The sequence below is a fragment of the Prionailurus viverrinus genome, chromosome A2 (genome assembly GCF_022837055.1).
Source record: "Prionailurus viverrinus isolate Anna chromosome A2, UM_Priviv_1.0, whole genome shotgun sequence".
In the NCBI taxonomy this organism is placed as follows: Eukaryota; Metazoa; Chordata; class Mammalia; order Carnivora; family Felidae; genus Prionailurus; species Prionailurus viverrinus.
In genome coordinates this window covers 157,213,896-157,227,013 of record NC_062562.1, presented here as the reverse complement: position 1 = coordinate 157,227,013, position 13,118 = coordinate 157,213,896, and the positions used below count along the sequence as shown (strand labels likewise).

General features: G+C 40.7%; 1 long non-coding RNA gene and 1 gene segment (V, D, J or C); one reads left to right on the top strand and one right to left on the bottom strand.

Annotated features, from left to right (window-relative positions):
* The window catches only part of LOC125160503 (T cell receptor beta constant 2-like), a 181,990-nt gene that overhangs the window by 86,248 nt on the left and 82,624 nt on the right, over positions 1–13,118 (bottom strand).
* On the top strand, positions 3,305–11,682 carry LOC125160514 (uncharacterized). The gene is made up of 4 exons (XR_007150269.1): positions 3,305–3,445; positions 3,561–3,922; positions 4,884–6,370; positions 11,519–11,682. It is a non-coding gene; the product is annotated as an uncharacterized LOC125160514 (long non-coding RNA).

Here is a 13,118-nt window from a genome sequence, read left to right as displayed (position 1 = left end):
GAGCGAGCATGAGCAGGAGAGGGCCACAGAGAGAGGGAGACACAGAATCCGAAGCAGGCTCCAGGCTCTGAGCTGTTAGCACAGAGCCCGATGTGGGGCTCAAACTTGTGAACAGCAAGATCATAACCTGAGCTGAAGTCAGATGCTTAACCCACTGAGCCATCCAGGTGCCCCAGGATGATTGCTTTGAAAGAGGATATGATTCGCATTGCAATATGTGGAAGGAAGCATTAGGAAGCTCATATATTCCCAGAAATAGTTGGCCCACAAGCTCAGATTTGTCAAAAATGTCCTGATTTTTTTTTTTAAAAAAAGAAGAAAAAATGTAAAGCACTTTAGACTGATTTGCAGACCTAAATTTGACCATCATGGGTACTTAGTGTAGTTGTATTCTAGTCCTGAGAATGTGATACAATTTCTATAATCTAGCTTTCTATGTACCATATTCAATATCAGCTACCTTCCACCTCCCCTTCCTCCTCCTCCTCTTCCTCATCTTCTTTATCACGACGTATATGTGATTCTTGATGGAACTTACCGGAATAGAGAGTGACAGTGACACAGTGTGATAGAGATATAGTTTCTTGCATGGAAGAGTGAGGCTTTATGCAAAGGAACTCTGCAACTGGAAATAATATCTCCAAAATGGAATAGCAAAAAATCTACACAGTATAAACTTTAATATAACCTCTTACAATAGCAAACATAACTAATTCTGAGACACGTCAGATCCCAATGAATGGTAATATATGTGTGTGCATGTGTGTGTGTGTGTATATATATAGTCTTCTTGTTGACCAAATTTAGACCATTCTGGTGCACTGAAGATCCTTGTCACATTCATTGCTAAGCTGTGTCAGGTTTCAGAGGCAGCTCAAAGGAGTAAATAATGAAAAGTCGTATTATTAAACGTCTTTTCCCATATTGCAAAAGATTCCATGACCTGTTCCCATTCCATGCCTTTGGTGAGGTACTTCACCATCTGGGATGTTTATATATTTTCTTATTTAAAATTTTTTTCTTTATTCTTATAATTTTTTTTAATTAAAAAAAATTTTAAATTTATTTTTTATTTAAATCTAAGTTAACATATAGTGTAATAATGGTTTCAGGAGTAGAACTGAGTAATTCATCACTTACATATAACACCCAGTGCTCATCCCGACAAGTGCCCTCCTTAATGCCCATGCCCATTTAGCCCATCTGTCCACCTACTTCCCCTCCAACAACCCTCAGTTTGTTCTCTGTATTTAAGAGTCTTTTAGAGTTTGTCTCTCTCTCTGTTTTTATCTTATTTTTCCTTCCCTTCCCCTACATTCATCTGTTTTATTTCTTAAATTCCACATATGAGTGAAATCATGTATTTGTCTTTCTCCAACTGACTTATTTCACTTAGCATAATAGATTCTAGTTCCATACGCATTGTTACAAGATTTCATTCTTTTTTGATCACTGAGTAATATTCCATTGTGTGTTGTATCTATCATCTATCTATCTATCTATCTACCACATATTCTTTATCCATTCATCCATCGATGGACATTTGGGCTCTTTCCGTACTTTGGCTATTGTTGATAGTGCTGCTATAAACATGGGAGTGAATGTGTCCCTTTGAAACAGCACACCTGTATCCCTTGGATAAATGCCTAGTATTGCAATTTCTGGGTCGTAGGGTAGTTCTATTTTTAGTTTTTTGGGGAACCTCCCTACTGTTTTCCAGAGTGGCTGCACCCATTTGCCTTGGGATGTTTATATATTTTCAAAACAAACAGTGAAAGAATAAGCCAGGAGAAAAATAAAAATGGTTACCTAGAAGGGGAAAGAAGAAATAGGGTAAATGGAACACATAGGAAACAATAGCAAGATGTGGCATTTTCACTCAAATATATTAATTCTATTAAAAGTAAGGGGTCTAAACAATCCAATCAAAAGGAAGAGATTGCTGATCTGGATACTGAAAGCCAGGAACACTGAACTGATTGGGTAGGAAGGAGAGGAGAAAGGTGACCCTGTGCTGCAGGACCAAGGACCTGACAAAATGGCCCCTGAGGGGAACAAGAAGAGGGTTCCCGGCGGGACCAGCAGGGCTGCGGCGCCCCAGCTCCACTCCAAGTCACGTGCTGCAGGTAGAACACACCCTTCTATTATTCTTAACTCCCGGCTTATTTCCACCACCAAACCTCATCTTAGAGGGCACTCTGCAGAAGTTTCGCAACTTTTACCAGTATGTTTGAACTAGTATGTTTTACCTGACAGCAGAGCAGACTGATACTTAAGTGGTTCACAGAGGAGGTGAGGTTGACATTGTGAGCTCACATACACCTGCTGGTGATCGACCGTCTTCTCGAGAAGGTCTGTCTTTTACGTAATGTACTTACGGCGAGGCATCAGCTGAAAATGCAAAGACTAAACTGAATTGGGCTAATGTGAAATCTTGGTGGAAAATATTTGAATAAAGTTCTTATGAATATTAAAAAGCACATTCACAGTACATTTCTTTAAAATGAATAGGAAAAATTCAACAAAATACGTGCAAGGCGTGTCTGATAAAAAAAATTCATAGTGGTGCTGACAGAAATTAGCAAAGGCCTCAATGAAAGAGTTTGGGGGAATGTTTTGGGGAGTAGGAAATGTTCTGTATCTTGAATGTCGTGCTGGTCACATGGGTGTCAAAATTGGTCAGAAAGTTTTGAAATCCATACTTAAAATGGATACATTTTATGGTGTGTATGTTATGCCCCAAGAAAGTTGCTTTTAAAAGTTGCATAATTGTAGTATTCTGGAAGGAGGGGGTTACTGAGTTTCCTACCAAGTTTCTAGGGAAGGGGCAGCTGTGAGGAGTTATGAACCCTAACAAGTCTCTGGGTCTGGTTCAAAGAAATGTGTTGGCCCAGGTGGTCAGGGTTCGCATGAAAGATGGGTGACCTACCCATTATCCTTTGCCAGGTAAAAGCACAGAATTACATTATTTTCATAGAGACTGTTAAAACTCCACCAGATTCATGGGGAAAAAAAGGTATCTTGGGTCTTTCCTTCTTTTCTTTGCCAGATATCCTGCAAAGTGGGGAACCTGAGCCCCTTTTTTACACTTTCCTTCTCTCTCCTTGGGTTTCTGTCCCCATCAGCTGTTTTAAACATCCCTTTCTGCTCACCTAGAGTTGCTGTCTACTGTTTTTACCTTCTGGTTTATGCTCCTCCACACTGGGTTTCTGTTAGTTCCTACCTACCTAATATACCACATATTTCCTGGGCTGGGTCCATGATGTGTTTGTGTTCTAAGAAAAGCTGACATTCAGCACTGTGGATTCGCTGCTCGCACAGAAATACAGGGCTGAATCCCCTGGCTCAGTGGAGTTGATTTCCAGGCTGCAGGGTGAGTTTTTGGGGCATTGAGCCGAAAACTGATCTTCAAACTTCTCTATCTTATCAAGAATATCTTCATTCTGTAAGTAAACCAAAAACTTGAACTCTTCCAGCTTTCGTCGATACCAATAAACATAACTGTGTCCTTTTATAGGGATACAACTCATCTTTGCTGACTGTTTCTTCCCTCTGACCAGGTATCTAGGACTCTGGGTGACCTGGGTGTCCATGGAGCCTGTGGAGGAAAGAGACAGAAACTGGAGAAAAAGCCCAGGAGGCAGACTGATACGACAGCCACGGGAGAAAGTCCAGAAACGGAATCCAAGAAGCTTACCTGCTCCCCAGAAAAAAAGGGCCACACAGCAGAGAAGTCTGAAGCACATGGTGGGGTCAGGGGAAAAGCAATGGCACACAGCCTTTGCTTTAAGGCTTCCCCGTCCCCATCAGAACCTCCCTGTGACGCGATCGCTTGCCGTTGCCTTCACAGCCACTGTGTGTACGAGTCCAAAATATTTCACAGGATGTGGGAGGGCAGGGAGAGCTGCTGAAAACCACTAGGGTGAGTTTCAACCTGCTTTCATTTTCTTTTTCCCAGACTCTGTTCTTTTGCTACTTTTTATAAAGTCACTTACACATTATTCACTTCTTTGCTTTTTAACTTGTCAATTTGCCTTCTCCCTTTCATCTCAGGCAATGAATCACATAGCGTCGTGTATATCAATCATAGTTTTGCCACACTTACACAATCGCTGAGCAGTTACTTTATATGAAAAAATGTTGAACTATACAAAACAATATTTATGACAAACGCGTGATGCATCTAGGGAAACAATAGAATGACTACTCTCGCCTGAGGCAATCAGCTTAGGAAATGGGTTACGAAAGCATAAGAGACTGTTAAAAACTGAGAACAAACTGAGGGTTGATGGGGGGTGGGAGGGAGGAGAGGGTGGGTGATGGGTATTGAGGAGGGCACCTTTTGGGATGAGCACTGGGTGTTGTATGGAAACCAATTTGTCAATAAATTTCATAAAAAAAAAAATTAAAAAAAAAATTAAAAAAATAATCAAAAAAAAAAAAAAAAGGAAATGGGTTACGATTAAGAATTTATATTCTTCCAGTTGTCATTGTTTTTCTCACCATGTCCAGGTCTCCATTGCCCTTTAGTTTATATTTTTATTCTCTGGCCTTTTGTTATATTTGTAGTACTTAAGTAAACATCTATACGTTACAGATTATTTAATGTTGTATGTCTTTGAAATTTATCTCAGGGGGATCATTTTGTTCATATTTTCTCTGTGACATGTTCTTTTTTCCTTCAACATTAAGTCTGTGATATTAATCTATGTTGATGCATATGATTTTAGATAATCCGTTTTCACTAATATGTAGCATTCTACTCTACTCCACTCATTTGCTAAAATTCATTATCCATTCTTGAATAAGCGTTTGTTCTATGGTTTAATGCTACTACAAACAGTGCTGCATTTTCGTACATTTTCCTACATATCTCGGTGCAGGATTTCCTCTACACCTGGGAATTGAAGACTGAGCTTTAAAGTGTCCATGTCACTTACATAATGTGGCAAGATGCTTTCCACATTAGTCAAGCCACATAAATGGTCCCATCAACAGTTCGTGAGTGTTTTCAAGTTCTCCACATCCAAGACTTAAAGAGTAGCTAATATCCTTTTAATGTTGTCAGGTTAAAATGGATCCCGCTACACTTCCATTTGGCATCTTTCTGATTGCTAAGGAAGTTGAGTATATTTTTCATATTTCTAGACCATGAGTGTTTTCTGTAAATGGCTCTTTGCTCATATTTCTTTGTGGTTGACTAGCTATTATTTATTTGTAACAGTTCTTTGTATATTCTGGGAACCAAACCTTTGTCAGTTGTATATGTCATTAATATCTCAATCTGTGGCTTGTGTTTTCATTCTCTTTGTGATTTTTTTTGGTTGAATTTCTTCATTTGGTAGAGTCTATCATTCTTTTTTTGGGGGGGGCATACATTTTTTAATTTTTTATTAAAATTGCTCCCATAACCTAAGTTCATAAAGATACACTCCCATTTTATGTACCAAAACAATGAGCATTTAGAATTTTTCATTTAAGTGTTTAATTCATCTAGAACTTATTTTTGCTTATGTTGTAAAGAAGGGTTTCAATTCATCTTCCCTTCTATGGATAACCACTTATTCTAGAATAACTTACTGTCTCTTCCATCATTCCCTTATATTCCCACAATGATGGCTGTCATATATTAAGTGCTTTATAGGCATTTAATCTTCATATTATTTTCTTTTTTTTAAATGTTAATTTTGAGAGAGAGAGCACGAGTGGGGGAGGGGCAGAGAGAGACAGAGACACAGAATCCAAAGCAGGCTCCAGGCTCTGAACTGTTGGCACAGAGCCTGACATGGGGCTTGAACCCACAAGCCATGAGATCATGACCTCAGCTGAAGTCCAACGCTTAACTGACTGAGCCACCCAGGTGCCCCAAGTCTTCCTGTTATTTTCAATTTGTCTATTTATTCATGCCTTTCCCATTATATTAAGTTATAAAATAATTGGGTGATTGGTGGGGCAATCTTTTGTAAAAAGCAAGAGAGTTATATGATCTGAAGAGAAACCAGAGTATTGGTAGGGCAATCTTGTGATTTTAATTAGTGCTGCATTGATGATGATACTGCGGAAACTGGAACACTATTCCTTTTGGGTTTACTTATTTATTTTCATGGTACGTACCTCCACTTATTTCAGATTTTTAAATTTTCTGCTTCTAATATCCTGAAAATCACCAGGATATTCTTCCAACCAGCACCGAAAGTACCTCACCTGAGGTACCAAAAGTATCGACAGCTTCTTAGATGGAGGAAGATCTATGCTTGCTCCTTACGCAGCGGAGGTTATTTTACAAGAAGAGCCACATCACCCCCTAGTGGTCAAAGGGGCAAATTCATCAGCCGACCTCTGATCCCTCCCTGCCTTCACCTGCTAGGAGGTGAGTGGGGGTTGCTGTTTCCACGTTGTGAAGGAGCAGCCAAGCACCTCCAGTATTAGAGGGGGACTAGGACCCAAGCAGCCCTTGGTGTGGTAGCCTGCCTCCACACCTCACAGAATTGTTACTAGTAATTGCTACACATTTACTCAGTTATTAATCTAATATTGTTTGATGCTTTATTGGTATAATTTGCCTTCTCAGCGTTTTCTAGCCGCCATTTAAGTGCGAGTCCTCCTTCAGTTTCTGTCCTAGATTCTCTTCTCTTTGTACATTCCATCATCAAGGATCGTATGCTTTCATTCTTCCAGTTTTGCTAAATATCCCAAAGTTTTAGCTCTCTCCTGTCTCATCTTGTACTCACCCTCTTCCTTCCTCTTTGCTCATGCCTCCCTACTAACTGCACCTTTCATTAATCACACCAATTGCTTTCCTAGCTGAAAAATGTTGCACCGACTCTTCCAGGCATGCCTGTCGGTTCATTATCCCCAGTTCCACTTAATTAACTCCGGCTCATCTTTAGGATGTCGTCTTAAAGACAACGTCCTCTAGAATCTGCTCTGTGGCTCTGTTAGGTCTCCCTGTGTCATAGGCAGAGGCACCTGGGTCCACACAATACCCTGCCCGTGCCTGACTTATACAAGGGCAGAGACACCAGATCGCAACACATATTTTTTTCCCATGACTTTGAAACTTTAACCTAGACAGGAGGTAGTGGTTGCTGAGGCTTTTTATGCCTCTTTCAGAAAGAAGATGTATGAGCTCCTGTTGCTTAGGAACACGGGGCTAGGGTTTCTGTTCTCATTAAACTGCAGTCAGTTGTCTCTTTTCTCATCCTCTGAGCTCATCAGGGCATCCAGGCAAGCAACCAATTCCCTTTAATAAGTTAAGTTAGTGGGTTAGAAAAGGGGCCCCTTCCTCCTGTATCGGATTTACTTTCCTTTTATTTTTGAACAGCTTTATTGAGACATCATTGATGCACAGAGAGCTGCACATATAAAATGTATAGAGTTTAATGAGTTTGGAGATAGGCATATACCCACGAATCCAGCACCACAATGAAAGTAACAGATGTATGTGTTAGCTCCAAAAGTTTCCCTTTATCCCTTTGTTTTGTGTGTGTGTGTGTGTGTGTGTGTGTGTATGTGTGTGTTTTGGTGGCAAGAACAGTTAACATGGGACTTACCTTCTTAACAAAGTTTGAAGTGCACAACACAACATTGGTAAGGATAGGCACTACGTTGTACAACTGTGTGAATAGCAGATCTCGAGCAAGTCTCCATCTTGCATAACTGAATTTTATATCAATCCAACAAATCCCCATTTCCTTCTTCCCATAGACCTTGGCAATCACCATTCTACTTTCTGCTCCTGGGAGTTTAACTACTTTGGATACTTCATGTAAGTGGAGCAATGCTTTACCCATCTCTCTGTGACTGGCTCATTTCACCTGGCTTTGTTCTCCAACAACATCCATGTTGTTGCAAATGGCAAGATTGCCTTCTTTTTTAAGGTTCAGTAATATTCTATGATATGTATATACCACATTTCTTTATCCATTTGCCTATTGATGGTCATTTGCGTTGCTTCCATATTTTGGCTGTTGTGAATAATGGGGGTGCAGATATCTCTTCAAGATCCTGATTTCAGTTCTTTAAGCTAAATACTCAGAAAAGGAATTTGTTGGGTGGTAGTGTTTAAGTTTCTTTTCTTTTTAAAAAAATTTTTTTCAATGTTTATTTTATTTTTGGGACAGAGAGAGACAGAGCATGAACGGGGGAGGGGCAGAGAGAGAGGGAGACACAGAATCGGAAACAGGCTCCAGGCTCTGAGCCATCGCCCAGAGCCTGACGCGGGGCTCGAACCCACGGACCGCGAGATCGTGACCTGGCTGAAGTCGGACACTTAACCGACTGCGCCACCCAGGCGCCCCTAAGTTTCTTTTCTAACTAAAAAATTTTCTTTAAATTTTTGGTGGAACCTCCATATTGTTTTCCATAGCAGCCCCATCATATAGTGTATGAGGGTTCCAGTTTCTCCACATCCTCACCAGTACTTATCTTCGTTCCTTTAATAATAGCCATGGGAAGTGATATCTCATTTTGGTTTTGACTTGCATTCCCCTGATGATGAATGGTCTTTCATGAGCACCTTTTGATCTAACTGCTGTCCCTTTACATGTCTTGAGGAATGCTTATTCAAGTCCTTCGGCAATTTTAAAATTGTTATTATTTATTATTTTTCAATTTGCTATTGAGTTGTAGGAGTTTCTTATACATTTTTAGATACTAACATTTTATCAGATATGTGGTTTGCAAACATTTTCTCCAATACCATACAAAGCTATAATAATTAAAAGGGTATTATACTGACATAAAGACAGACATATAGACCAGTGAAACAGAATAGAAAGCCCAGAAATAAACCTACCTTGACCTTCGACAAGGGTGCCATAGTGGGAAAGGACAGTCTCTTCAACAAATGGTGTTGGCAAAAGTGGATATCCACATACAAATGAACGAAAATGGACCCCTATCTTGTACAATGCACAAAAAAATCAATTTAAAATCGATCAAAGACTGGGGCGCCTGGGTGGCTTTGTTGGTTGAGCATCCGACTTTGGCTCAAGTCATGATCTCGCGGTCCGTGAGTTCGAGCCCCGCGTCAGGCTCTGTGCTGACCGCTCAGAGCCTGGAGCCTGTTTCGGATTCTGTGTCTCCCTCTCTCTGACCCTCCCCCATTCATGCTCTGTCTCTCTCTGTCTCAAAAATAAATAAACATTAAAAAAATTAAAAATAAAATAAAATAGATCAAAGACTTAAACATAAGATCTGGAACTCTAAAACTTCTAGAAGAAAACACAGGAAAACTTGTTGACTATGGTCTTGGCAATGATTTTTTTATCACCCTAAAGGCACTGACAACAAAAGCAAAAAATAGACAAGTGGGACTATATCAGAATAAAACGCTTGCTTTCCTTTCAAACAGTGAATTGGAAGTTTTTTACAAGAATCTTAAAACTGTCTAAGAGATTTTCTACTGGCTTTTCAGTTTCTACCCAAGACACTCACTTGTTGTCTATCCTGTTTTCAGCCCTCTGCTTGTAAGAGGCAAACAGTGAATTGGAAGTTTTTTACAAGAATCTTAAAACTGTCTAAGAGATTTTCTACTGGCTTTTCGATTTCTACCCAAGACACTCACTTGTTGTCCATCCTGGTTTCAGCCCTCTGCTCGTAAGAGGATTAATTTCAAAAGTCTGAGCCCTCTCTACCTGCACCCCTTTGGGGATAGTGAATCTAGAGGTTTTACTTACAATCAAGTAACAGCTTCGAAGGTGGATGTTATTTTGATTGTTTTTATGAACATTTTTGGAGCAAGGAAAAATGACAACCAAAGCATCTAATCTTAATTTCGTTAGTTATTTGAAGTGGTTTATTTTATGACTCTATGCTTTCAGAATGACTACAAATATGTTCCTCAAAAATAATTTAGACTGGGATCTTTCAAAGGATCTTGTAAAACATTTTCTTTTTGCCCTATATTCTTATAAGGAGAAAACAATGTGTCCGGCTAAAAGGACTCATGGATCTTGATATTAGGAACAATATTTAATGTTTTTTTTCTTATACCTTTTCTTTTTTTTTTTCAACATTTTTTAAATTTATTTTTGGGACAGAGAGAGACAGAGCATGAACGGGGGAGGGGCAGAGAGAGAGGGAGACACAGAATCGGAAACAGGCTCCAGGCTCCGAGCCATCAGCCCAGAGCCTGACGCGGGGCTCGAACTCACGGACCGCGAGATCGTGACCTGAGCCGAAGTCGGACGCTTAACCGACTGCGTCACCCAGGCGGCCCTCTTATACCTTTTCTTAAAAGGAGGATAATCATTAAATCTATAAAATCAGGGGCTTCAAATTCTCAAGGGAGTAACTGATCAAGAGTCACCTGGAGTAAATTAGCCATAGTCCATTTTTCTTATAAAAAATAAAAGAATCTTAACTGATTAAAAATGTTTTTAATGTTTATTTATTTTTGAGAGAGACAGAGCATGAGCAGGGGAGGGACAGAGAGAGAGGGAGACACAGAATCTGAAGCAGGCTCCAGGCTCTGAGAGTCAGCACAGAGTCTGACACAGGGATCGAACTCACAAACTGTGAGATCATGACCCAAGCTGAAGTTGGATGCTTAACCGACTGAGCTACCCGGGTACCCCCTTAGTTGATTTTTTTAAATGGCACCAGAGAGTAGATTACAGATGACACTCGGATATTTAGAGAAAGTTTTAAATGGACATTGGTCAGTCAGAAGTAGTCAGACTGCTTTCCATATTCCAGAATGGAGGAGCGACCACAGTGGTAGGAGGTTGTGATAGGCAGGAGCCTATCAACTGCTCACTGCCACGCCTGAGGTAGGGCATGTGCTGTAGCCACTGGGTTGAGACTCCTGTAAACTACTTCTGGAAATTATGTTTGTGGGACGTTGAATTACAGAGCCAGTAGACTCATAACCTGGAAAGTCTCTCATGTATAAGATAGGAAATGGACGCTCAGAATGGGCGCATCCAAGGATATTGGAGACTTAAGGAACCCTGACTTCCTAGAAGCCTGTGAAGTTCTCCCAGTGATGTCTCCATTGCTGGGCAGTGTTGTGCCTCTGTGGAGTGTGCATGTGTGTGTGTGTGTGTGTGTGTGTGTGTGTGTGTTGGACAGTCAGGAAAAATACCTAGGTTTTACAGCTTTTAGCCCAGGGACATTTCTATGTAGCTCGGCCAGTTTATAGGCTCAGCTCTGTTTCCATCTTGCTAGTTATGAAACAACTCCATACTCAGATATTCTCTCTCTCTCTCTCTCTTTCTCACACACACACACACACACACAAGCTCACAGATGTCTCAGTCAGAAAAGCTGTGGTTTTTTTCTCTCCGCAATTCCTTCCACAAGGCTCCAGGAGTTCGGTGAGGTGGGGAAGAGGGCGACTGTTGACAGGGTTCTTGTCTGGGTCTCTGGTCTCTGCCCAGCGCTGTGTTACTAGCACTGCAGAAGTAGAGGCTGCTGTCTGCAGGTTTCGCACTCATCACCGTCAGAGATGAAAATGTTGTATTTGGATGGCTAATGGAAAACTCGGTCTCAGAGAAACCTTGTTCATATGCAGCTTTGGAGGCCACATTAGAAGTTGCCATCAGCGTGAGACCCTGTTCCGGGAACTGACGATACCAAAACACAGTTGTGGCTTGAAGGTCCACCGAATGGCACTCGATCATCACAGAGGTTCCACTCTTACGGACAGCTGTCCTTGGATTCTGAGAGACGAGAGCACCAAGCCCAGAACCTGCTGACACAGAGGTCAAAGAGGTGAAGGAGGCCTGTACCACAGGCGGAAAACTCACGGCACCCAGAGATTCCTGCTGTTCTGTGAAATCTTCCTATTAGACCCCCTAGGACCATAATCCCCCACCTCCCCTGCCTGGTGACTTCTTACCTTACCCTTCATACCTCCAGAGAGCAAGAATGTCCCCCCTCATTTTGATCCACATAAAATAATCCACAACCTCTGCCTACTGCTCCACTCATGCCATTACACACACACACACACACACACACACACACACACTTGCCCCAACTACTCAGATTGTAAGGCTCATACTGGGCCCCAGGAGCAGCAGAAGCATGAGCATCTTCAGATACTGGCCTCATATCACACCTCTCACTGTATCTCATTCTCCCTTTCTCCACCCCTAGAAGGATGGGCCACTGCTTACATATTCTTGAAGATGCTCCAATCTGCCCTCTTGTGGTGATGTTTTTTTCCAGTGATGCAGGATCCATCAAAGAGCTGAAAGGGGCCTCAGATGTTCTAATTCTACTCCTAACTTTATAGAACATGCGCTAAGACCCAGATCATTGAATTGACTTAAAGAAGTTTCTTAGCTTTACTCATGAAAAAAGCTGTATGTTTGTGCATTAAAAGGAATTATCGCCTCTTCTTTACTTCTGTAACATATCCTCAAAGTAAGTCAGACAACTGATGATTGTTAGTCACTAACAATCGTGGTGATAAAAAATCATGAGTGAGCATCAGAAATTCTAGGCTATAAGTTCAATGTTTCTTCATACTGATGATAAAGACAATTTCTCATCTTCTAAATGAAGTATTTATTTCATGACTATCTCATGCCGGTCGCCGTCATATGGATGGTCTTAATACTAAACATAGCTATTTATGGTAGTTTGCACATCTCTGTGTAAATCACTGTGGAGGCTACGAGGATAATTTGTTTACAGCTATTTCCCCATGATACAGGTCATAGGCTAAGTATTGGCCAGTGGAAATAGGTTGTAGGAGATTTAGGGAATTATTTCTGCTTTGAACATGCTGGAATATTTGTTTAAATGGCTCGTGCTTAGAAATGTATAGCAATTTCAAAGAAACTGAAGATTTTTCTCCCAAACATTATACTTTTATTCTTATAACAACCTCCCAGTTTTGCTTCATGAATATTTAGTTATGTATATCTGGAGTGAGTAACTAAGGAAGGTGGGATTAGGACTTGATCCAACAAATTATGTTTGTAGCGTAGTGACATAGATTTTTATCATAGTGAATATAATATTGTGTACTAAAGATTACTATGTGCAAAATACTGATGTATGTATTAAAGGGCATCTGATATGCTCTTGTGGCTGTATTTTTTTCATGGTGGGGGCAGACCGCATTACGATAAGGCCGCTTCTCACCATAACTGTACTTTTTC